This window comes from Dama dama, chromosome 31 (assembly GCF_033118175.1).
Source record: "Dama dama isolate Ldn47 chromosome 31, ASM3311817v1, whole genome shotgun sequence".
Classification (NCBI taxonomy): Eukaryota; Metazoa; Chordata; class Mammalia; order Artiodactyla; family Cervidae; genus Dama; species Dama dama.
In genome coordinates, this window is record NC_083711.1 from 94,093 (window position 1) to 116,720 (window position 22,628).

Genomic DNA, 22,628 nt, shown 5'->3' on the forward strand with positions numbered 1-22,628 from the left:
GCTGAAAAATAGGAGAAGCATGAAGTGGTGTGGAAAAATATGAAGAGCCTGAAAATGTGTGAAAAATATGAAAAGCTTCAAAAGGTGTCAAAAATGAGATGAGCATGAAACGGTCTGAAAAATAGGAGGATCATGAAATGGTGTTGAAAAACATGAAGAGCCTGAAAAGATGTGAAAAATATGAAAAGCTTCAAAAAGTGTCAAAAATATGAGGAGCATGAAACGGTCTGAAAAATAGGAGGAGCATGAAGCTGTGTTCAAAAACATGAAGATCTTAAAAGGGTGTGAAAAATATGAAGAGCTTCAAAAGGTGTGAAATACATGAGGAGCATGAAACGGGCTGAAAAATAAGAGAAGCATGAAGTGCTGTGGAAAAACATGAAGAGCCTGAAAAGCTGTGAAAAATATGAAGAGCTTCAAAAGGTGTGAAATACATGAGGAGCATGAAATGGCCTGAAAAATAGGAGAAGCATGAAGTGGTGTGTAAATATATGAAGAGCTTGAAAAGGTGTGAAAAATATGAAGACCTTCAAAGGTGTCAAAAATATGAGGAGCATGAAACGTTCTGAAAAATAGGAGGAGCATCAACCTGTGTTCAAAAACATGAACAGCCTGAAAAGGTGTGAGAAATATGAAGACCTTCAAAAGGTGTCAAAAATGAGATGAGCATGAACCCGTCTGAAAAATAGGAGGAGCATGAAGCGGTGTTGAAAGACATGAACAGCCTGAAAAGGTGTGAGAAATAGGAAGAGCTTCAAAATGTGTCAAAAATATGAGGAGCATGAAACGGTCTGCAAAAATGTAGGAGCATGAAGTGATGTTGAAAAACTTGAAGAGCATGAAAAGGTGTGAAAAATATGAAGAGGTTCAAAGTTGTGAAATACAAGAGGATCATGAAACGGTGTGAAAAACTGGAGGAGCATGAAGCAGAGTTCGAAAACATGAAGAGCCTGAAAAGGTTTGAAAAATATGAAGAGCTCAAAAAGTGTCAAAAATATGAGGAGCATGAAACGATCTGAAAAATACGAGGAGCATGAAGCAGTGTTCAAAAACATGAAGAGCTTCAAAAGGTATGAAAAATATGAGAGCTTCAAAAGGTGTCAAAAATATGAGGAGCATGAAATAGTCTGAAAAATAGGAGGAACATGAAGTGGTGTTCAAACACATGAAGAGCCTGAAAATGTGTGAAAATTATGAAGATCTTCAAAAGGTGTCAAAATTATGAGGAACATGAAACGGTTTGAAAAATAGGAGGAGCATGAAACGGTGTTGAAAAACATGAAGAGCCTGAAAAGGTGTGAAAAAAATGAAGAGCTTCAAAATCTTTGAAAAATATGAAGAGCTTTCAAAGGAGTGAAATACATGAGGAGCATGAAACTCTCTGAAAAATAGGAGGAGCCTGAAATGGTGTTCAAAAACATGAATAGACTGAAAAGGTGTGAAAAATAAGAAGAGCTTCAAAAGGTGTCAAAAATATGAGGAGCATGAAACGGTCTGAAAAATATGAGCAGCATGAAGCGGTGTTGAAAAATATGAAGAGCCTTAAAAGGCGTGAAAAAAATGAAGAGCTTCAAAAGGTGTCAAAAATATGAGGAGCATGAAACAGTCTGAAAAATATGAGCAGCATGAAGCGGTGTTGAAAAACATGAAGAGCCTGAAAAGGTGTGAAAAATATGAAGAGCTTCAAAAGGTGTCAAAAATATGAGGAGCATGAAACGGTCTGAAAAATAAAAAGAACATGAAGCGGTGTTCAAAAACTTGAAGAGCCTGATACGTTGTGAAAAATATGAAAAGCTTCAAGAGGTGTCAAAAATGAGATGAGCATGAAACGGTCTGAAAAATAGGAGGAGTATGAAGCGGTTTTGAAAAAATGAAAAGCCTGAAAAGGTGTGAAAAATATGAAGAGCATCAAAAGGTGTCAAAAATATGAGGAGGATGAAACGGTCTGAAAAATAGGAAGAACATGAAGCGGTGTTCAAAAACTTGAAGAGCCTGAAACGTTGTGAAAAATATGAAAAGCTTGAAGAGGTGTGAAAAATATGAGGAGCATGATATGGTCTGAAAAATAGGAGGAGCATGAAACGGTGATCAAAAACATGAAGAGACCTGAAAAGGTGTGAAAAATACGAAGAGCTTCAAAAGGTGTCAAAAATATGAGGAGCATGAAATGGTCTGAAAAATAGGAGGAGCATGAAACGGTGATCAAAAACATGAAGAGCCTGTAAATGTGTGAAAAAAATGAAGAGCTTCAAAAGGTGTGTAATACATGAGGAGCATGAAATGGTCTGAAATATAGGAGGAGCATGAAGCGCTGTTCAAAAACAGGAAGAGCCTGAAAAGTTTTGAAAAATATGAAGAGCTTCAAAAGGTGTGAAATACATGAGGAGCATGAAACTTGCTGAAAATTAGGAGAAGCATGATGTGGTGTGGAAAAACATGAAGAGCCTGAAAAGGTGTGAAAAATATGAAAAGCTTCAAAAGGTGTCAAAAATGAGATGAGCATGAAACGGTCTGAAAAATAGGAGGTGCATGAAGCGTTGTTGAAAAAATGAAGAGCCTGAAAAGGTATGAGAAATATGAAGAGCTTAAAAAGGTGTCAAAAATATGAGGAGCATGAAACGGTCTTAAAAATACAAGGAGCATGAAGCAGTGTTGAAAAACATGAATAGTCTGAAAAGGTGTGAAAAATATGAAGAGCTTCAAAAGGTGTGAAAAATATGAGGAGCATGAAACGGTCTGAAAAATAGAAGCAGCATGAAACGGTTTTGAAAAACATGAAGAGCCTGAAATGGTGTGAAAAATATGAAGAGCTTCAAAAGGTGTGAAAAATATGAAGAGCTTCAAAAGGTGTCAAAAATTTGATGAGCATGAAACGGTCTGAAAAATAGGAGGAGCATGAAGCGGTGTTGAAAAACATGAAGAGCCTGAAAAAGTGTGAAAAATATGAAGAGCTTAAAAGGTGTGAAAAATATGAGGAGCATGATATGGTGTGAAAAATAGGATTAGCATGAAGCAGTGTTCAAAAACATGAAGAGCCTGAGAAGGTGTGAAAAATATGAAAAGATTCAAAAGGTGTCAAAAATGAGATGAGCATGAAACGGTCTGACAAATAGGAGGTGCATGAAGCGTTGTTGAAAAACATGAAGAGCCTGAAAAGGTGTGAGAAATATGAAGAGCTTAAAAAGGTGTGAAAAATAGGAAGAGCTTAAAAAGGTGTCAAAAATATGAGGAGCATGAAAAGGTCTTAAAAATACAAGGAGCATGAAGCCGTGTTGAAAAACATGAATAGCCTGAAAATGTGTGAAATATATGAAGAGCTTAAAAATGTGTCAAGTATATGAGGAGCATGAAACGGTCTGAAAAATAGGAGGAGCATGAAGCTGTGTTCAAAAACATGAAGAGCCTGAAAATGTGTGAAATATATAAAGAGCTTCAAAAAGTGTCAAAAATATGAGGAGCATGAAACGGTCTGAATAGTAGGAGGAGAATGTAACGGTGATCAAAAACATGAAGAGCCTGAAAAGGTGTGAAATATATAAAGAGCTTCAAAAAGTGTCAAAAATATGAGGAGCATGAAACGGTCTGAATAATAGGAGGAGAATGTAACGGTGATCAAAAACATGAAGAGCCTGAAAAGGTGTGAAAAATATGAAGAGCTTCAAAAGGTGTAAAATATGAGGAGCATGAAACGGTCTGAAAAATAGGAGGAGCATGAAGCGGTTTTCAAAAACTTGAAGAGCCTGAAACGTTGTGAAAAATATGAAAAGCTTCAAAAGGTTTAAAAAATGAGATGACCATGAAATGGTCTGAAAAATAGGAGGAGCATGAAGTGGTGTTGAAAAAATGAAGAGCCAGAAAAGGTGTGAAAAATATGAAGATCATCAAAAGGTATCAAAAATATGAGGAGCATGAAACGGTCTGCAAAAAAGGAGGAGCATGAAGCGGTGTTGAAAAACTTGAAGAGCCTGAAAAGGTGTGAAAAATATGAAAAGCTTCAAAAGATGTCAAAAATATGAGGAGCATGAAACGGTTTGAAATATAGGAGGAGCATGAAGTGGTGTTAAAAAACATGAAGAGACTGTAAAGGTGTGAAAAATATGAAGAGCTTCAAAAGGTGTGTAATACATGAGGAACATGAAACTCTCTGAAAAATAGAAGGAGCATGAAGTAGTGTTCAAGAACATGAAGAGCCTGAAAAGGTGTGAAAAATATGAAGAGCTTAAAAAGGTGTGAAATATATGAGGAGCATGATATGGTTTGAAAAATGGGATTAGCATGAAGCGGTGTTCAAAAACATGAAGAGACTGAAAAGGTGTGAAAAATATGAAGAGCTTCAAAAGGTGTGAAATATGAGGAGCATGAAACGGTCTGAAAAATAGGAGGAGCATAAAGCGGTGTTCAAAAACATGAAGAGCCTGTAAAGGTGTGAAAAATATGAAGAGTTTAAAATGGTGTGAAAAATATGAGGAGCATGATATGGTTTGAAAAATAGGATTAGCATGAAGCGGTGTTCAAAATCATGAAGAGCCTGAAAAGGTGTGAAAAATATGAAAAGCTTCAAAAGGTGTCAAAATTGAGATGAGCATGAAACGGTCTGAAAAATAGGAGGTGCATGAAGCGTTGTTGAAAAACATGAAGAGCCTGAAAATGTGTGAGAAATATGAAGAGGTTAAAAAGGTGTCAAAAATATGAGGAGCATGAAACGGTCTTAAAAATACAAGGAGCATGAAGCGGTGTTGAAAAACATGAATAGCCTGAAAATGAGTGAAATATATGAAGAGCTTAAAAATGTGTCAAGTATATGAGGAGCATGAAACGGTCTGAAAAAAAGGGGAATCATGCAACGGTGTTCAAAAACATGAAGAGCCTGAAAAGGTGTGAAAAATATGAAGAGCTTCAAAAGGTGTGAAAAATATGAGGAATATGAAATGGTCTGAAAAATAGGAGGAGCATGAAGTTGTGTTCAAAAACATGAAGTGCCAGAAAAGGTGTGAAAATAATGAAGACCTTTAAAAGGTGTCAAAAATTATGAGGAGCATGAAACGGTCTGAAAAATAGGAGGAGCATGAAACGGTGATCAAAACAGGAAGAGCCTGAAAAGGTGTGAAAAATATGAAGAGCTTCAAAAGGTGTGAAATTCATGAGCAGCATGAAACGAGCTGAAAAATCTGAGTAGCATGAAGTGGTGTGGAAACACATGAAGAGCCTGTAAAAGTGTGAAAAATATGAAGAGCTTCAAAAGGTGTGTAATACATGAGGAGCATGAAAATCTCTGAAAAATAGAAGGAGCATGAAGTAGTATTCAAAAACATGAAGAGCCTGAAAAGGTGTGAAAAATATGAAGAGCTTAAAAAGGTGTGAAAATGATGAGGAGCATGATATGGTTTGAAAAATGGGATTAGCATGAAGCGGTGTTCAAAAACATGAAGAGCCTGAAAAGGTGTGAAAAATATGAAGATCTTCAAAAGGTGTCAAAAATGAGATGAGCATGAAACGGTCTGAAAAATAGGAGGAGCATGAAGCTGTGTTGAAAAACATGAAGAGCCTGAAAAGGTGTGAAAAATAAGAAGAGCTTCAAAAGATGTCAAAAATATGAGGAGCATGAAACTGTCTGAAAAATAGGATGAGCATGAAGTGGTGTGGAAAAATATGAAGAGCCTGAAAAGTTTTGAAAAATATGAAGAGCTTCAAAAGGTGTGAAATACATGAGGAGAATGAAACTCTCTGAAAAATAGGAGGAGCATGAAGCGGTGTTGAAAAACATGAAGAGCCTGAAAAGGTGTGAAAAATATGAAGAGCTTCAAAAGGTGTCAAAAATATGAGGAGCATGAAACGGTCTGAAAAATAGGAAGAACATGAAGCGGTGTTCAAAAACTTGAAGAGCCTGAAACGTTGTGAAAAATATGAAAAGTTTCAAGAGGTGTCAAAAATGAGATGAGCATGAAACGGTCTGAAAAATAGGAGGAGTATGAAGTGGTGTTGAAAAAATGAAGAGCCTGAAAAGGTGTGAAAAATATGAAGAGCATCAAAAGGTATCAAAAATATGAGGAGCATCAAACGGTCTGCAAAAAAGGAGGAGCATGAAGTGGTGTTGAAAAACTTGAAGAGCCTGAGAAGGTGTGAAAAATATGAAAAGCTTCAAAAGATGAAAAAATACGAGGAGCAAGAAACGGTCTGAAAAATATGAGGAGCATGAAGCGGTGTTCAAAAACATGAAGATCCTGAAAAGGTGTGAAAAATATGAAGAGCTTAAAAAGGTGTGAAAAATATGAGGAGCATAATAAGGTTTGAAAAATGGGATTAGCATGAAACGGTGTATAAAAACATGAAGAGACCTGAAAAAGTGTGAAAAATACGAAGAGCTTCAAAAGGTGTCAAAAATATGAGGAGCATGAAATGGTCGGAAAAATAGGAGGAGCATGAAACGGTGATCAAAAACATGAAGAGCATGTAAATGTGTGAAAAAAATGAAGAGCCTGAAAAGGTGTGAAATAAATGAGGAGCATGAAACAGGCTGAAAAATAGGAGAAGCATGAAGTGGTGTAGAAAAACATGAAGAGCCTGAAAAGGTGTGAAAAATATGAAGAGCTTCAAAAGGTGTGAAAAATATGAGGAGCATGAAACCGTCTGAAAAATAGAAGCAGCATGAAAAGGTGTTGAAAAACATGAAGAGCCTGAAATGGTGTGAAAAATATGAAGAGCTTCAAAAGGTGTGAAAAATATGAAGAGCTTCAAAAGGTGTCAAAATTTGATGAGCATGAAACGGTCTGAAAAGTAGGAGGTGCATGAAGCGTTGTTGAAAAACATGAAGAGCCTGAGAAGGTGTGAAAAATATGAAAAGATTCAAAAGGTGTCAAAAATGAGATGAGCATGAAACGGTCTGACAAATAGGAGGTGCATGAAGCGTTGTTGAAAAACATGAAGAGCCTGAAAAGGTGTGAGAAATATGAAGAGCTTAAAAAGATGTGAAAAATATGAAGAGCTTAAAAAGGTGTCAAAAATATGAGGAGCATGAAACGGTCTTAAAAATACAAGGAGCATGAAGCGGTGTTGAAAAACATGAATAGCCTGAAAATGTGTGAAATATATGAAGAGCTTAAAAATGTGTCAAGTATATGAGGAGCATGAAACGGTCTGAAAAATAGGAGGATCATGCAACAGTGTTGAAAAACATGAAGAGCCTGAAAATGTGTGAAAAATATGAAGAGCTTCCAAAGTTGTCAAAAATATGAGGAGCATGAAACGGTCTGAAAAATAGGAGGAGAATGTAACGGTGATCAAAAACATGAAGAGCCTGAAAAGGTGTGAAAAATATGAAGAGCTTCAAAAGGTGTAAAATATGAGGAGCATGAAACGGTCTGAAAAATAGGAGGAGCATGAAGCGGTGTTCAAAAACATGAAGAGCCCGAAAAGGTGTGAAAAATATGAAGAGCTTCAAAAGGTATGAAATACATGAGGAGCATGAAACGGGCTGAAAAATAGGAGAAGCATGAAGTGGTGTAGAAAAACATGAAGAGCCTGAAAAGGTGTGAAAAATATGAAGAGCTTCAAAAGGTGTGAAAAATATGAGGAGCATGAAACGGTCTGAAAAATAGAAGCAGCATGAAACGGTGTTGAAAAACATGAAGAGCCTGAAAAGGTGTGAAAAATATGAAGAGCTTCAAAAGGTGTGAAATAAATGAGGAGCATGAAACGGGCTGAAAAATAGGAGAAGCATGAAGTGGTGTTGAAAAACATGAAGAGCCTGAAAAGGTGTGAGAAATATGAAGAGCTTCAAAAGGTGTGAAAAATATGAGGAGCATGAAACGGTCTGAAAAATAGAAGCAGCATGAAACGGTGTTGAAAAACATGAAGAGCCTGAAAAAGTGTGAACAATATGAAGAGCTTCAAAAGGTGTCAAAAATTTGATGAGCATGAAACGGTCTGAAAAATAGGAGGAGCATGAAGCGGTGTTGAAAAACATGAAGAGCCTGAAAAAGTGTGAAAAATATGAAGAGCTTAAAAGGTGTGAAAAATATGAGGAGCATGATATGGTTTGAAAAATAGGATTAGCATGAAGCGGTGTTCAAAAACATGAAGAGCCTGAGAAGGTGTGAAAAATATGAAAAGATTCAAAAGGTGTCAAAAATGAGATGAGCATGAAACGGTCTGACGAATAGGAGGTGCATGAAGCGTTGTTGAAAAACATGAAGAGCCTGAAAAGGTGTGAGAAATATGAAGAGCTTAAAAAGGTGTGAAAAATATGAAGAGCTTAAAAAGGTGTCTAAAATATGAGGAGCATGAAACGGTCTTAAAAATACAAGGAGCATGAGCGGTGTTGAAAAACATGAATAGCCTGAAAATGTGTGAAATATATGAAGAGCTTAAAAATGTGTCAAGTATATGAGGAGCATGAAACGGTCTGAAAAATAGGAGGATCATGCAACAGTGTTGAAAAACATGAAGAGCCTGAAAATGTGTGAAAAATATGAAGAGCTTCCAAAGTTGTCAAAAATATGAGGAGCATGAAATTGTCTGAAAAATAGGAGGAGCATGAAGCTGTGTTCAAAAACATGAAGAGCCTGCAAATGTGTGAAATATATAAAGAGCTTCAAAAAGTGTCAAAAATATGAGGAGCATGAAACGGTCTGAATAATAGGAGGAGAATGTAACGGTGATCAAAAACATGAAGAGCCTGAAAAGGTGTGAAATATATAAAGAGCTTCAAAAAGTGTCAAAAATATGAGGAGAATGAAATGGTCTGAAAAATAGGAGGAGAATGTAACGGTGATAAAAAAAAGGAAGAGCCTGAAAAGGTGTGAAAAATATGAAGAGCTTCAAAAGGTGTGAAATATGAGGAGCATGAAACGGTCTGAAAAATAGGAGGAGCATGAAGCGGTGTTCAAAAACATGAAGAGCCTGAAAAGTTGTGAAATATATGAAAAGCTTCAAAAGGTTTCAAAAATGAGATGAGCATGAAACGGTCTGAAAAATAGGAGGAGCATGAAGCGGTGTTGAAAAAATGAAGAGCCTGAAAAGGTGTGAAAAATATGAAGAGCATCAAAAGGTATCAAAAATATGAGGAGCATGAAACGGTCTGCAAAAAAGGAGGAGCATGAAGTGGTGTTGAAAAACTTGAAGAGCCTGAAAAGGTGTGAAAAATATGAAGAGCTTCAAAAGGTGTGAAAAATATGAGGAGCATGAAACGGTCTGAAAAATAGAAGCAGCATTAAATGGTGTTGAAAAACATGAAGAGCCTGAAAAGGTGTGAAAAATATGAAGAGCTTCAAAAGGTGTGAAATACATGAGGAGCATGAAACGGGCTGAAAAATAGGAGAAGCATGAAGTGGTATAGAAAAACATGAAGAGCCTGAAAAGGTGTGAGAAATATGAAGAGCTTCAAAAGGTGTGAAAAATACGAGGAGCATGAAACGGTCTGAAAAATAGGAGGAGCATGAAACGCTGTTCAAAACCATGAAGAGACTGAAAAGCTGTGAAATACATGAAGAGCTTCAAAAGTTGTCAAAAATATGAGGAGCATGAAACGGTCAGACAAATAGGAGGAGCATGAAACGGTGTTCAAAAACATAAAGAGCCTGAAAAGGTGTGAAATATATGAAGAGCTTAAAAAGTTATCAAAAATATGAGGAAAATGAAACTGTCTGAAAAATAGGAGGAGCATGAAGTTTTGTTCAAAACATGAAGAGCCTGAAAAGGTGTGAAAAATATGAAGAGTTTCAAAAAGTGTCAAAAATATGAGGAGCATGAAACGGTCTGAAAAATAGGAGGAGCATGAAGCGGAGTTGAAAAACATGAAGAGCCTGACAAGGTGTGAAATATATGAGGAGCTTCAAAAGGTGTCAAAAATATGAGGAGCAGGAAAAGTTCTGAAAAATAGGAGGAGCATGACCTGGTGTTGAAATACATGAAGAGTCTGAAAAGATGTGAAAAATATGAAGAGCTTCAAAAAGTGTCAAACATATGAGGAGCATGAAACTTTCTGAAAAATAGGAGGAGCATGAAGCGTTGTTGAACACATGAAGAGCCTGAAAAGGAATGAAAATATGAAGAGCTTCAAAAGGTGTCAAAAATATGAGGAGCATGAAACGGTCGGAAAAATAGGAGTAACATAAAACGGTGTTCAAAAACATGAAGAGCCTGAATAGGTGTGAAAAATATGAGGAGTTTCATAAGGTGTCAAAAATAGGAGGAGCATGAAATGGTGTTCAAAAACATGAAGAGCCTGAAAAGGTGTGAAAAATATGAATAGCTTCAAAGGTGTGAAAATATGAGGAGTATCAAACGGTCAGAAAAATAGCAGGAGCATGAAGCGGCGTTAAACAACATGAAGAGCCTGAAAAGGTGTGAAAAATATGAAGAGGTTCAAAAAGTTTGAAAAATATGAAGAGCTTCAAAATGTGTCAAAAATATGAGGAGTATGAAGTGGTGTTGAAAAACATGAAGAGCATGAAAAGGTGTGAAAAATATGAAGAGCCTGAAAAGGTGTGAAAGATATGAAGAGCTTCAAAAGGTGGCAAAAATATGAAGAGTTTCAAAATATGTCAAAAATATGAGGAGCATGAAACGGTGTTCAACAACATGAAGAGCCTGAAAAGGTGTGAAAAATATGAAGAGCTTCAAAAGGCGTCAAAAATATGAGGAGCATGAAACGGTCTGAAACATAGGAGAAGCATGAAACCGTGTTCAACAACATGAAGAGCCTGAAAAGGTGTGAAAAATATGAATAGCTTCAAAAGGTGTCAAAAATATGAGAAGCTTGAAACGGTTTGAAAAATAGGAGGAGCATGAAACTGTGCTGAAAAACATGAAGAGCCTGAAAAGCTGTGAAAAATATGAAGAGCTTCAATAGGTGTGAAAAATATGAAGATCTACAAAAGGTGTCAAAAATATGAGGAGCATGAAACGTTCTGAAAAATAGGAGGAGCATGAAACTTTGTTCATAAACATGAAGAGCCTGAAAAGGTGTGAAAAATACGAAGAGCTTAAAAAGGCGTGGAAAATATGAAGATTATGAAAAGGTGTGAAATATAGGAGAAGCATGAAGCGGTGTTCCAAAACAAGAAGAGCCTGAAAAAGTGTGAAATATATGAAGAGCTTCAAAAGTCGTGAAAAATATGAGGAGCATGAAAAGTGCTGAAAAATAGGCGGAGCATGAAACTGTGCTGAAACATGAAAGGTCTGAAAAGTTGTGAAAAATATGAAGAGCTTCAAAAGGTATCAAAAATATGAGGAGCATGAAACGGTCTGAAAAATAGGAGGAGCATGAAACGGTGTTGAAAACCTGAAGCGCCTGAAAAGATGTGAAAAATATGAAGAGATTCAAAACATGTCAAAATATGAGGAGCATGAAACGGTCTGAAAAATAGGAGGAGCATGAAACGGTGTTGAAAAACATGAAGTGCCTGAAAAGGTGTGAAAAATATGAAGAGCTTCAAAAGGTGTGAAAAATATGAAGAGCTTCAAAAGGTGTCAAAAATATGCGGAGCATGAAACAGTCTGAAAAATAGGAGAATCATGTAACGGTATTCAAAAACATGAAGAGCCTGAATAGGTGTGAAATACATGAAGAGCTTCAAAAGGTGTCAAAAATATGAGGAGCATGAAACTTCTAAAAAATAGGAGGAGCATGAAACGGTGTACAAAAATATGAAGAGCCTGAAAAGGTGTGAAAAATATGAAGAGCTTCAAAAGGTGTCAAATATATGAGGAGCATGAAATAGTCTGAAAAATAGGAAGAGCATGAAACGGTGTTGAAAATCTTGAAGAGCCTGAAAAAGTGTGAATTATATGAAGAGCTTCAAAACGTGTCAAAAATACGAGGAGCATGATACGGTCTGAAAAATAGGAGGAGCATGAAGCGGTGTTGAAAGACATGAAGAGCCTGAAAAGGTTTGAAAAATATGAAGAGCTTCAAAAGGTGTGAAATACATGAGGAGCATGAAACTCTCTGAAAAATAGAAGGAGCATGAAGCGGTGTTCAAAAACATGAAGAGCCTGAAAAAGTGTGAAAAATATGAAGAGCTTCAAAAGGTGTGAAAAATATGAAGAGCTTCAAAAAGTGTCAAAAATATGAGGAGCATGAAACGTTCTGAAAATAAGAGGAGCACGAAACGATGTTCAAAAATATTAAGAGCCTGAAAAGGTGAGAAAAATATGAAGAGCTTCAGAAGCTGTGAAAAATATGAGGAGCATGAAGCGGTGTTCAAAAACTTGAATACTGAAAAGGTGTGAAAAATATGAAGACCTTCAAAAGGTGTCAAAAGATGAGGAGCATGAAACGGTCTGAAAAATAGGAGGAGCATGAGGCACTGTTGAAAAACATGAAGAGCCTGAAAAGGTGTGAAAAATATAAAGAGTTTCAAAACGAGTCAAAAATATGAGGAGCATGAAACGGTCTGAAAAATAGGAGGAGCATGAAGTGGTGTTGGAAAACATGAAGAGCCTGAAAAGGTGTGAAAAATATGAAGAGCTTCAAAAGGTGTGAAAACTATGAAGAGCTTCAAAAGGTGTCAAAAATATGAGGAGCATGAAACGGTCTGAAAAATAGGAGAAGCATGAATCCATGTTCAAAAACATGAAGAGCCTGAAAATGTGTGAAAAATATGAAGAGCTTCAAAAAGTGTCAGAAATATGAAGAGCAGGGAACGGTCTGAAAAATAGGGGGAGTATGAAGCAGTGTTCAAAAACATGAACAGCCCGAAAAGGTGTGTAAAATATGAAGAGCCCTAAAGGTGTCAAAATTATGAGGAGCATGACACGGTCTGAAAAATAGGAGGATCATGAAATGGTGTTCAAAAACATGAAGAACCTGAAAATTTGTGAAAAATATGAAGAGCTTCAAAAGGTGTCAAAAATATGAGGTGCATGAAACGGTCTGAAAAATAGGAGAAGCATGAAACCATGTTCAAAAACATGAAGAGCCTGAAAATGTGTGAAAAATATGAAAAGCATCAAAAGGTTTGAAAAAAATGAGGAGCATGAAACGGTGTTCAAAACCATGAAGAGACTGAAAATGTGAGAAATGTATGAAGAGCTTCAAAAGGTGTCAAAAATATGAGGAGCTTGAAACGGTCTCAAATATAGGAGGAGAATGAAACGGTGTTGACAACATGTAGATCCTGAAAAGGTGTGAACAATATGCAGAGCCTAAAAAGGAGTGAAAAATATGAGGAGCATGAAACGGTCTGAAAAATAGGAGGAGCATGAAACGCTGTTCAAAACCATGAAGAGACTGAAAAGCTGTGAAATACATGAAGAGCTTCAAAAGGTGTCAAAAATATGAGGAGCATGAAACGGTCAGACAAATAGGAGGAGCATGAAACGGTGTTCAAAAACATAAAGAGCCTGAAAAGGTGTGAAATATATGAAGAGCTTAAAAAGGTGTCAAAAATATGAGGAAAATGAAACTGTCTGAAAAATAGGAGGAGCATGAAGTTTTGTTCAAAACATGAAGAGGCTGAAAAGGTGTGAAAAATATGAGGAGTTCCATAAGGTGTCAAAAATAGGAGGAGCATGAAATGGTGTTCAAAAACATGAAGAGCCTGAAAAGGTGTGAAAAATATGAATAGCTTCAAAGGTGTGAAAATATGAGGAGTATCAAACGGTCAGAAAAATAGCAGGAGCATGAAGCGGCGTTAAACAACATGAAGAGCCTGAAAAGGTGTGAAAAATATGAAGAGGTTCAAAAAGTTTGAAAAATATGAAGAGCTTCAAAATGTGTCAAAAATATGAGGAGTATGAAGTGGTGTTGAAAAACATGAAGAGCGTGAAAAGGTGTGAAAGATATGAAGAGCTTCAAAAGGTGGCAAAAATATGAAGAGTTTCAAAATATGTCAAAAATATGAGGAGCATGAAACGGTGTTCAACAACATGAAGAGCCTGAAAAGGTGTGAAAAATATGAAGAGCTTCAAAAGGTGTCAAAAATATGAGGAGCATGAAACGGTCTGAAAAATAGGAGGAGCATGAAGCGGAGTTGAAAAACATGAAGAGCCTGACAAGGTGTGAAATATATGAGGAGCTTCAAAAGGTGTCAAAAATATGAGGAGCAGGAAAAGTTCTGAAAAATAGGAGGAGCATGACCTGGTGTTGAAATACATGAAGAGTCTGAAAAGATGTGAAAAATATGAAGAGCTTCAAAAGGTGTAAAAAATATGAAGAGCTTCAAAAAGTGTCAAACATATGAGGAGCATGAAACTTTCTGAAAAATAGGAGGAGCATGAAGCGTTGTTGAACACATGAAGAGCCTGAAAAGGAATGAAAATATGAAGAGCTTCAAAAGGTGTCAAAAATATGAGGAGCATGAAACGGTCAGAAAAATAGGAGTAACATAAAACGGTGTTCAAAAACATGAAGAGCCTGAATAGGTGTGAAAAATATGAGGAGTTCCATAAGGTGTCAAAAATAGGAGGAGCATGAAATGGTGTTCAAAAACATGAAGAGCCTGAAAAGGTGTGAAAAATATGAATAGCTTCAAAGGTGTGAAAATATGAGGAGTATCAAACGGTCAGAAAAATAGCAGGAGCATGAAGCGGCGTTAAACAACATGAAGAGCCTGAAAAGGTGTGAAAAATATGAAGAGGTTCAAAAAGTTTGAAAAATATGAAGAGCTTCAAAATGTGTCAAAAATATGAGGAGTATGAAGTGGTGTTGAAAAACATGAAGAGCATGAAAAGGTGTGAAAAATATGAAGAGCCTGAAAAGGTGTGAAAGATATGAAGAGCTTCAAAAGGTGGCAAAAATATGAAGAGTTTCAAAATATGTCAAAAATATGAGGAGCATGAAACGGTGTTCAACAACATGAAGAGCCTGAAAAGGTGTGAAAAATATGAAGAGCTTCAAAAGGCGTCAAAAATATGAGAAGCTTGAAACGGTTTGAAAAATAGGAGGAGCATGAAACGGTGTTGAAAATCTTGAAGAGCCTGAAAAAGTGTGAATTATATGAAGAGCTTCAAATCGTGTCAAAAATACGAGGAGCATGATACGGTCTGAAAAATAGGAGGAGCATGAAGCGGTGTTGAAAGACATGAAGAGACTGAAAAGGTGTGAAAAATATGAAGAGCTTCAAAAGGTGTCAAAAATATGTGGAGCATGAAACGGTCTGAAAAATAGGAGGAGTATGAAGCGGTGTTGAAAATCATGAAGATCCTAAATGGTGTGAAAAACATGAAGAGCTTCAAAAAGTGTCAAAAATATGAGCATCATGAAACAGTCTGAAAAATAGGAGAATCATGTAACGGTGTTGAAAAACATGAAGAGCATGAAAAGGTGTGAAAAATATGATGAGCTTCAAAAGGTGTCAAAAATATGAGAAGCTTGAAACGGTTGGAACAATAGGAGGAGCATGAAACTGTGTTGAAAAACATGAAGAGCCTGAAAAGGTGGCAAAAATATGAAGAGCTTCAAAAGGTGTGAAAAATAAGAGGAGCATGAAACAGTCTGAAAAATAGGAGGAGCATGAAACGATGTTCAAAAACATGAAGAGCCTGAAAAGGTGTGAAAAATATGAAGACCTTCAAAAGGTGTCAAAAATATGAGGAGCATGAAACGGTCTGAAAAATAGGCGGAGCCTGAAACTGTGTTGAAAACATGAAAGGCCTGAAAAGTTGTGAAAAATATGAAGAGCTTCAAAAGGTGTGAAAAATATGAAGAGTTTCAAACGTCTGAAATACATGAGGATCATGAAAAGGTTTGAAAAATAGGAGGAGCATGAAGCGGTGTTCAAAAACATGAAGAGCCTGAAAAAGCTTGAAAAATATGAAGAGCTTCAAAAGGTGTGAAATAAATGAGGAGCATGAAACGGTCTGACAAATAGGAGGAGCATGAAGCGGTGTTGAAAAACATGAAGAGCCTGAAAACGTGTGAAAAATATAAAGAGTTTCAAAAGGTATGAAAAATATGAAGAGCTTCAAAAGGTGTCAAAAAAGAGATGTGCATGAAACCGTCTGAAAAAGAGGGGGAGCATGAAGTAGTGTTGAAAAACATGAAGAGCCTGAAAAGGTGTGAAAAATATGAAGAGCTTCAAAAGGTTTCAAAAATATGAGGAGCATGAAACGGTCTGAAAAATAGGAGGAACATGAAACCATGTTCAAAAACATGAACAGCCTGAAAAGGTGTGAAAAATATGAAGAGCTTCAAAAGGTGTAAAAAATAGGAGGAGCATGAAGCGGTGTTGAAAAACATGAAGAGCCTGAAAAGGTGTGAAAAATATGAAGAGCTTCAAAACAGGTCAAACATATGAGCAGCAAGAATCGGTCTGAAATATGCAGGAGCATGAAACGGTGTTCAAAAACATGAAAAGCCTGAAAAGTTGTGAAAATATGAAGAGCTTCAAAAGGTGTGAAAAATATGAAGACCTTCAAAAGGTGTCAAAAATGAGATGAGCATTAAACGGTCTGAAAAAGGGGAGGAGCATGAAGCGGTGTTGAAAAACATGAACAACCTGAAAACGTGTGAGAAATATGAAGAGCCTCAAAAGTTGTCAAAAATATGAAGAGCTTCAAAAGGTGTCAAAAATGAGAGGAGCATGAAGCGGTCTGAAAATTAGGAACAGCTTGAAACGGTGTTCAGAAACATGAAGAGCCTGAAAAGGTGTGAACAATGTGAAAAGCTTCCAAAGGTGGAAAATACATCAGGAGCATGAAACGGTCTGAAAATAGGAGGAGCATGATGCGGTGTTTAAAAATATGAGGTGCATGAAAATGTGTGAAAAATATGAAGAGCTTCAAAAGGTGTCAAAAATATGAGGAGCATGAAACGGTCTGAAAAATAGGAGGAGCATGAAGCGGTGTTCAAAAACATGAAGAGCCTGAGAAGGTGTGAAATATATGAAGAGCTTCAAAAGGTGTCAAAAATATGAGGAGCATGAAACGGTCTGAAAAATAGGAGGAGCATGAAACGGTGTTGACAACATGAAGAGCCTGAAAAGGTGTGAAAAATTTGAAGAGCTTCAAAAGGTGTGAAAAATAGGCGGAGCATGTACCAGTGTTCAAAAACTTGAAGAGACTGAAAAGGTGTGAAAAATATGAAGACCTTAAAAAGGTGTCAAAAATATGAGGAGCATGACACGGTCTGAAATATAGGAGGAGCATGAAGCCTTGTTCAAAAACATGAGGAGCCTGAAAAGGTGTGAAAATATGAAGGGATTCAAAAGGTGTGAAAACGTGAAGAGATTCAAAAGGTGTGAAATATATGAGCAGCATGAAACGGTCTGAAAAATATGAGGAGAACGAAACATTCAGAAAAATTGGAGGAGTATGAAGCGGTGTTAAAAACATGAAATCCTGAAAAGGTGTGAAAAATATGAAGAGCTTCAAAAGCTGTGAAAAATATGAAGAGCTTCAAAAGGTGTGAAAAATATGAAGAGTTTCAAAAGATGTCAAAAATGAGATGAGCATGAAACGGTCTGAAAAAAAGGGGGAGCATGAATTTGTGTTGAAAAACATGAATAGCCTGAAAATGTGTGAAATATTTGAAGAGCTCTAAACGCTGTCAAAAATATGAGGAGCATGAAATGGTCTGAAATATAGGAGGAGCATGAAACGGTGTTCAAAAACATGAAGAGCCTGAAAAGTTGTGAAAAATATGAAGAGCTTCAAAAGGTGTGAAAAATATGAAGAGCTTCAAAAGGTGTGAAAAATATGAGGAGCTTCAAAAGGTGTCAAAAATATGAGGAGCATGAAACGGTCTGAAAAATAGGAGGAGCATGAAGTGGTGTTCAAAAAAATGACGAGCCTGAAAAGGTGTGAAATATATGAAGAGCTTTAAAAGGTGTCAAAAATTTGAGGAGCATGAAACGGTCTGAAAAATAGGAGGAGCATGAAGCGGTGATGAAAAACATGAAGAGCCTGAAAAAGTGTGAGAAATATGAAGAGCTTCAAAAGATGTCAAAAATATGAAGAGCTTCAAAAGGTGTCAAAAATGAGATGAGCATGAAGCCATCTGAAAAATATTTGGAGGATGAAGTGGTGTTGAAAAACATGAAGAGCCTGAAAAGGTGTGAAATTTATGAAGAGCTTCAAAAGGTGTCAAAAATATGAGGAGCATGGAACGGTCTGAAAATAGGAGGAGCATGATGCGCTGTTCAAAAACATGTGGAGCCTGAACAGGAGTGAAAAATATGAAGAGCTTCAAAAGGTTTCAAAAATATGAGGAGCATGAAATGACCTGAAAAATAGGAGGAGCATGAAGCAGTGTTCAAAAACATGAAGAGCCTGAAAAGGTGTGAAAAATATGAAGAGCTTCAAAAGGTGTGAAAGATATGAGGAGCATGAAACGGTCTGAAAAATATAAGCAGCATGAAACGGTGTTGAAAAACATGAAGAGACTGAAACGGTGTGAAAAATATGAAGAGCTTCAAAAGGTGTGAAATACATGAGGGGCCTGAAACTCTCTGTAAAATAGGAGGAGCATGAAGTGGTGTTCAAAAACATGAAGAGCCTGCAAAGTTGTGAAAAATATTAAGAGCTTCAATAGGTGTGAAAAATATGAGGAGCAGGGTACGGTCTGAAAAATAGGAGGAGCATGAAGCGGTGTTCAAAAACATGAAGAGCCTGAAAAGGTGTGAAAAATATGAAGAGCTTCAAAAGGTGTCAAAAATATGAGGAGGATGAAACGGTTTGAAAAATAGGAGGAGCATGAAGAGATGTTGCAAAACATGAAGAGCCTGAAAAGGTGTGAAAAATATGAAGAGCTTCAAAAGGTGTCAAAAATGAGATGAGCATGAAATGGTCTGAAAAATGGAGGAGCATGAAGTGGTGTAGCAAAACATGAAGAGCATGAAAAGGTGTGAAAAATAAGAAGAGCTTCTAAAGGTGTCAAATATGAGATGAGCATGAAACAGTCTGAAAAATAGGAGGAGCATGAACTGTTGTTAAAAATCATGAAGAGCCTGAAAAGGTGTGAAATATATGAAGAGCTTCAAAATGTGTGAAAAATATGAAGAGCTTCAAAACGTGTCAAAAATATCAGGAGCATGAAACGGTCTGGAAAATAGGATGAGCATGAAGCGGTGGTGAAAAACATGAAGAGCCTGAAAACGTGTGAAAAATATGAAGAGCTTCAAAAGGTGTGAAAAATATGAAGAGCTTCAAAAGATATCAAAAACGAGATGACCATGAAACGGTCTGAAAAATAGGAGAAGCAAGAAGTGGTGTTGAAAAACATGAAGAGCCTGAAAAGGTGCGAAAAATATGAAGAGCTTCAAAACGTGTGAAAAATATGAAGAGCTTCAAAAGGTGTCAAAAATATGAGGAGCATTAATCGGTCTGAAAAATAGGAGAAGCAAGAAGTGGTGTTGAAAAACATGAAGAGCCTGAAAAGGTGTGAAAAATATGAAGAGCTTCAAAACGTGTGAAAAATATGCAGAACATGAAACTGTCTGAAAAAGAGGAGGAGCATGAAGCGGTGTTCCAACACATGAAGAGCCTGAAAAGGTGTGAAAAATATGAAGAGCTTGAAAAGGTGTCAAAAATATGAGGAGCATGAAACGGTCTGAAAAAGAAGAGGAGCATGAAGCGGAGTTCAAACACATGAAGAGCCTGAAAAGGTGTGAAAAATATGAAGAGCTTCAAAAGGTGTCAAAAATATGAGGAGCATGAAACGGTCTGAAAAATAGAAGCAGCATGAAAAGGTGTTGAAAAACATGAAGAGCCTGAAAAGGTGTGAAAAATATGAAGAGCCTTAAAAGGTGTGAAATACATGAGGAGCATGAAAGTCTCTGTAAAATAGGAGGAGCATAAAGTGGTGTTCAAAAATATGAAGAGCCTGAAAAGGTGTGAAAAATATGAAGAGCTTCAATAGGTGTGAAAAATATGAGGAGCAGGATACGGTCTGAAAAATAGGAGGAGCATGAAGCCGTATTCAAAAACATGAAGAGCCTGAAAAGGTGTGAAAAATATGTAGAGCTTCAAAACCTGTCAAATATATGAGGAGCATGAAATGGTCTTAAAAATAGGAGAAGCAAGAAAGGGTGTTGAACAACATGAAGAGCCTGAAAACGTGTGAAAAATATGAAGAGCTTCGAAAGATGTGAAAAATATGAAGAGCTTTAAAAGGTGTCAAAATGAGAAGAGCATGAAACGATCTGAAAAATAGTAGGAGCATAAAGTGGTGTTGAAAAAAATGAAGAGCCTGAAAAGGTGTGAAATATCTGAGGAACTTCAAAAGGTGTCAAAAATATGAGGAGAATGAAATGGTCTGAAAAATAGGCGGAGCATGAAGCGTTGTTGAAAAACATGAACAGCCTGAAAAGTGTGAAAAATATGAAGAGCTACAAAAGGTGTCAAAAATATGAGGAGTATGAAATGGTCTGAAAATAGGAGGATCATGAAACGGTGTTGAAAAACATGAAGAGCCTGAAAATGTGTGAAATATATAAAGAGCTTCAAAAAGTGTCAAAAATATGAGGAGCATGAAACGGTCTGAAAAATAGGAGGAGCATGAAGTGGTGTTGAAAAAAATGAAGAGTCTGAAAAGGTGTGAAATATTTGAAGAGCTTGAAAAGGTGTCAAAAATATGAGGAGAATGAAATGGTCTGAAAAATAGGAGGAGCATGAAGCGTTGTTGAAAAACATGAAGAGCCTGAAAAGTGTGAAAAATATGAAGAGCTTCAAAAGGTGTCAAAAATATGAGGAGCATGAAACGGTCTGAAAAATAGGAGGATCATGAAACGGTGTTGAAAAACATGAAGAGCCTGAAAATGTGTGAAAAATATGAAGAGTTTCTAAAGGTGTTAAAAATATGAGGAGCATGAAACGGTCTGAAAATTAGGAGGAGCATGAACTGGTGTTGAAAAACATGAAGAGGCTAAAAAGGTGTGAAAAATATGAAGAGCTTCAAAAGGTGTGGAAAAATATGAGGAGCATGATACGGTCTGAAAAATAGGAGGAGCATGAAGCGGTGTTCAAAAAAATGAAGAGCCTAAAAAGGTGTGAAAAATATGAAGAGCTTCAAAAGGTTTCAAAAATATGAGGAGCATGAAACGGTCTTAAAAATACGAGGAGGATGAAGCGGTGTTCAAAAACTTGAAGAGCCTGAAAAGGTGTGAAAAATATGAAGAGCTTCAAAAGGTTTCAAAAATATGAGGAGCATGAAACGGTCTTAAAAATACGAGGAGGATGAAGCGGTGTTCAAAAACTTGAAGAGCCTGAAAAGGTGTGAAAAATATGAAGAGCTTCAAAAGGTTTCAAAAATATGAGGAGCATGAAACGGTATGAAAAATGGGAGGACCAAGAAGGCGTGTTGAAAAACATGAAGAGCCTGAAAACGCGTGAAAAATATGAAGAGCTTCAAAAGATGTGGAAAAATATGAAGAGCTTCAAAAATGTGAAAAATATGAAGAGCTTCACTAGGTGTGAAAAATATGAAGAACTTCAAAAGGTGTCAAAATGAGATGAGCATGAAACGGTCTGAAAAATAGGAGGAGCATGAAGCGGTGCTGAAAAACATGAACAGCCTGAAAAGGTGTGAGAAATATGAAGAGCTTCAAAAGGTGTCAAAAATATGAGGAGCATGAAACGGTCTGAAAAATTTCAGGAGCATGAAGCGGTGTTGAAAATCATGAAGAGTCTGAAAACGTGTGAAAATATGAAGAGCTTCAAAAATATGAAAAATATGAAGAACTTCAAATTGTGAAAAATATGAAGAGCTTCAAAGGGTGTCAAAAAAGAAATGAGCATGAAACGGTCTGAAAATTAGGAGGAGCATGAAGCGGTGTTGAAAATCATGAAGAGCCTGAAAAGGTGTGAAAAATATGAAAAGCTTCAAAAGATGTGAAAAATATGAAGAGCTTCAAAATGTGTCAAAATGAGATAAGCATGAAACGGTCTGAAAAATAGGAGGAGAATGAAGTGGTGTTGAAAAAAATGAAAAGCCTGAAAAGGTGTGAAATACATGAAGAGCTTCAAAAGGTGTCAAAAATATGAGGAGAATGAAACGGTCTGCAAAATAGGAGGAGCATGAAATGGTGTTCAAAAACATGAAGAGCCTGAAAATGTGTGAAAAATATGAAGAGCTTCAAAAGGTGTGAAATACATGGGGAGGATTAAATGGTCTGATAAACAGGAGGAGCATGAAGCGGTGTTCAAACACATGAAGAGCCTGAAAACGTGTGAAAAATATGAAGAGCTTCAAAAGGTGTGAAAAATATGAAGAGCTTCAAAAGGTGTCAAAAATTAGATGAGAATGAAACGGTCTGAAAAAAAAGAGGGACATGAAGTGTTGTTGAAAAAAATGAAGAGCCTGAAAAGTTGTGAAAAATATGAAAAGCTACAAAAGGTGTCAAAAATATGAGGAGCATGAAACGGTCTGAAAAATAGGAGGAGCATGAAGCTGTGTTCAAAAACATGAAGAGCCTGAAAAGGCGTGAAAAATATGAGGAGCTTCAAAAGGTGTGAAATACATGAGGAGCATTAAACGGTCTGAAAAATAGGAGGAGCATGGAGCGATGTTCAAAAACATGAAGAGCCTGAAAAGGTGTGAAAAATATGAAGAGCTTCAAAAGGTGTCAAAAATATGAGGAGTATGAAACAGTTGAAAAATAGGAGGAGCATGAAGCGGTGTTCAAAAACATGAAGGCCTGAAAAGGTGAGAAAAATATGAAGAGCTTCAAAAGGTGTCAAAAATATGAGGA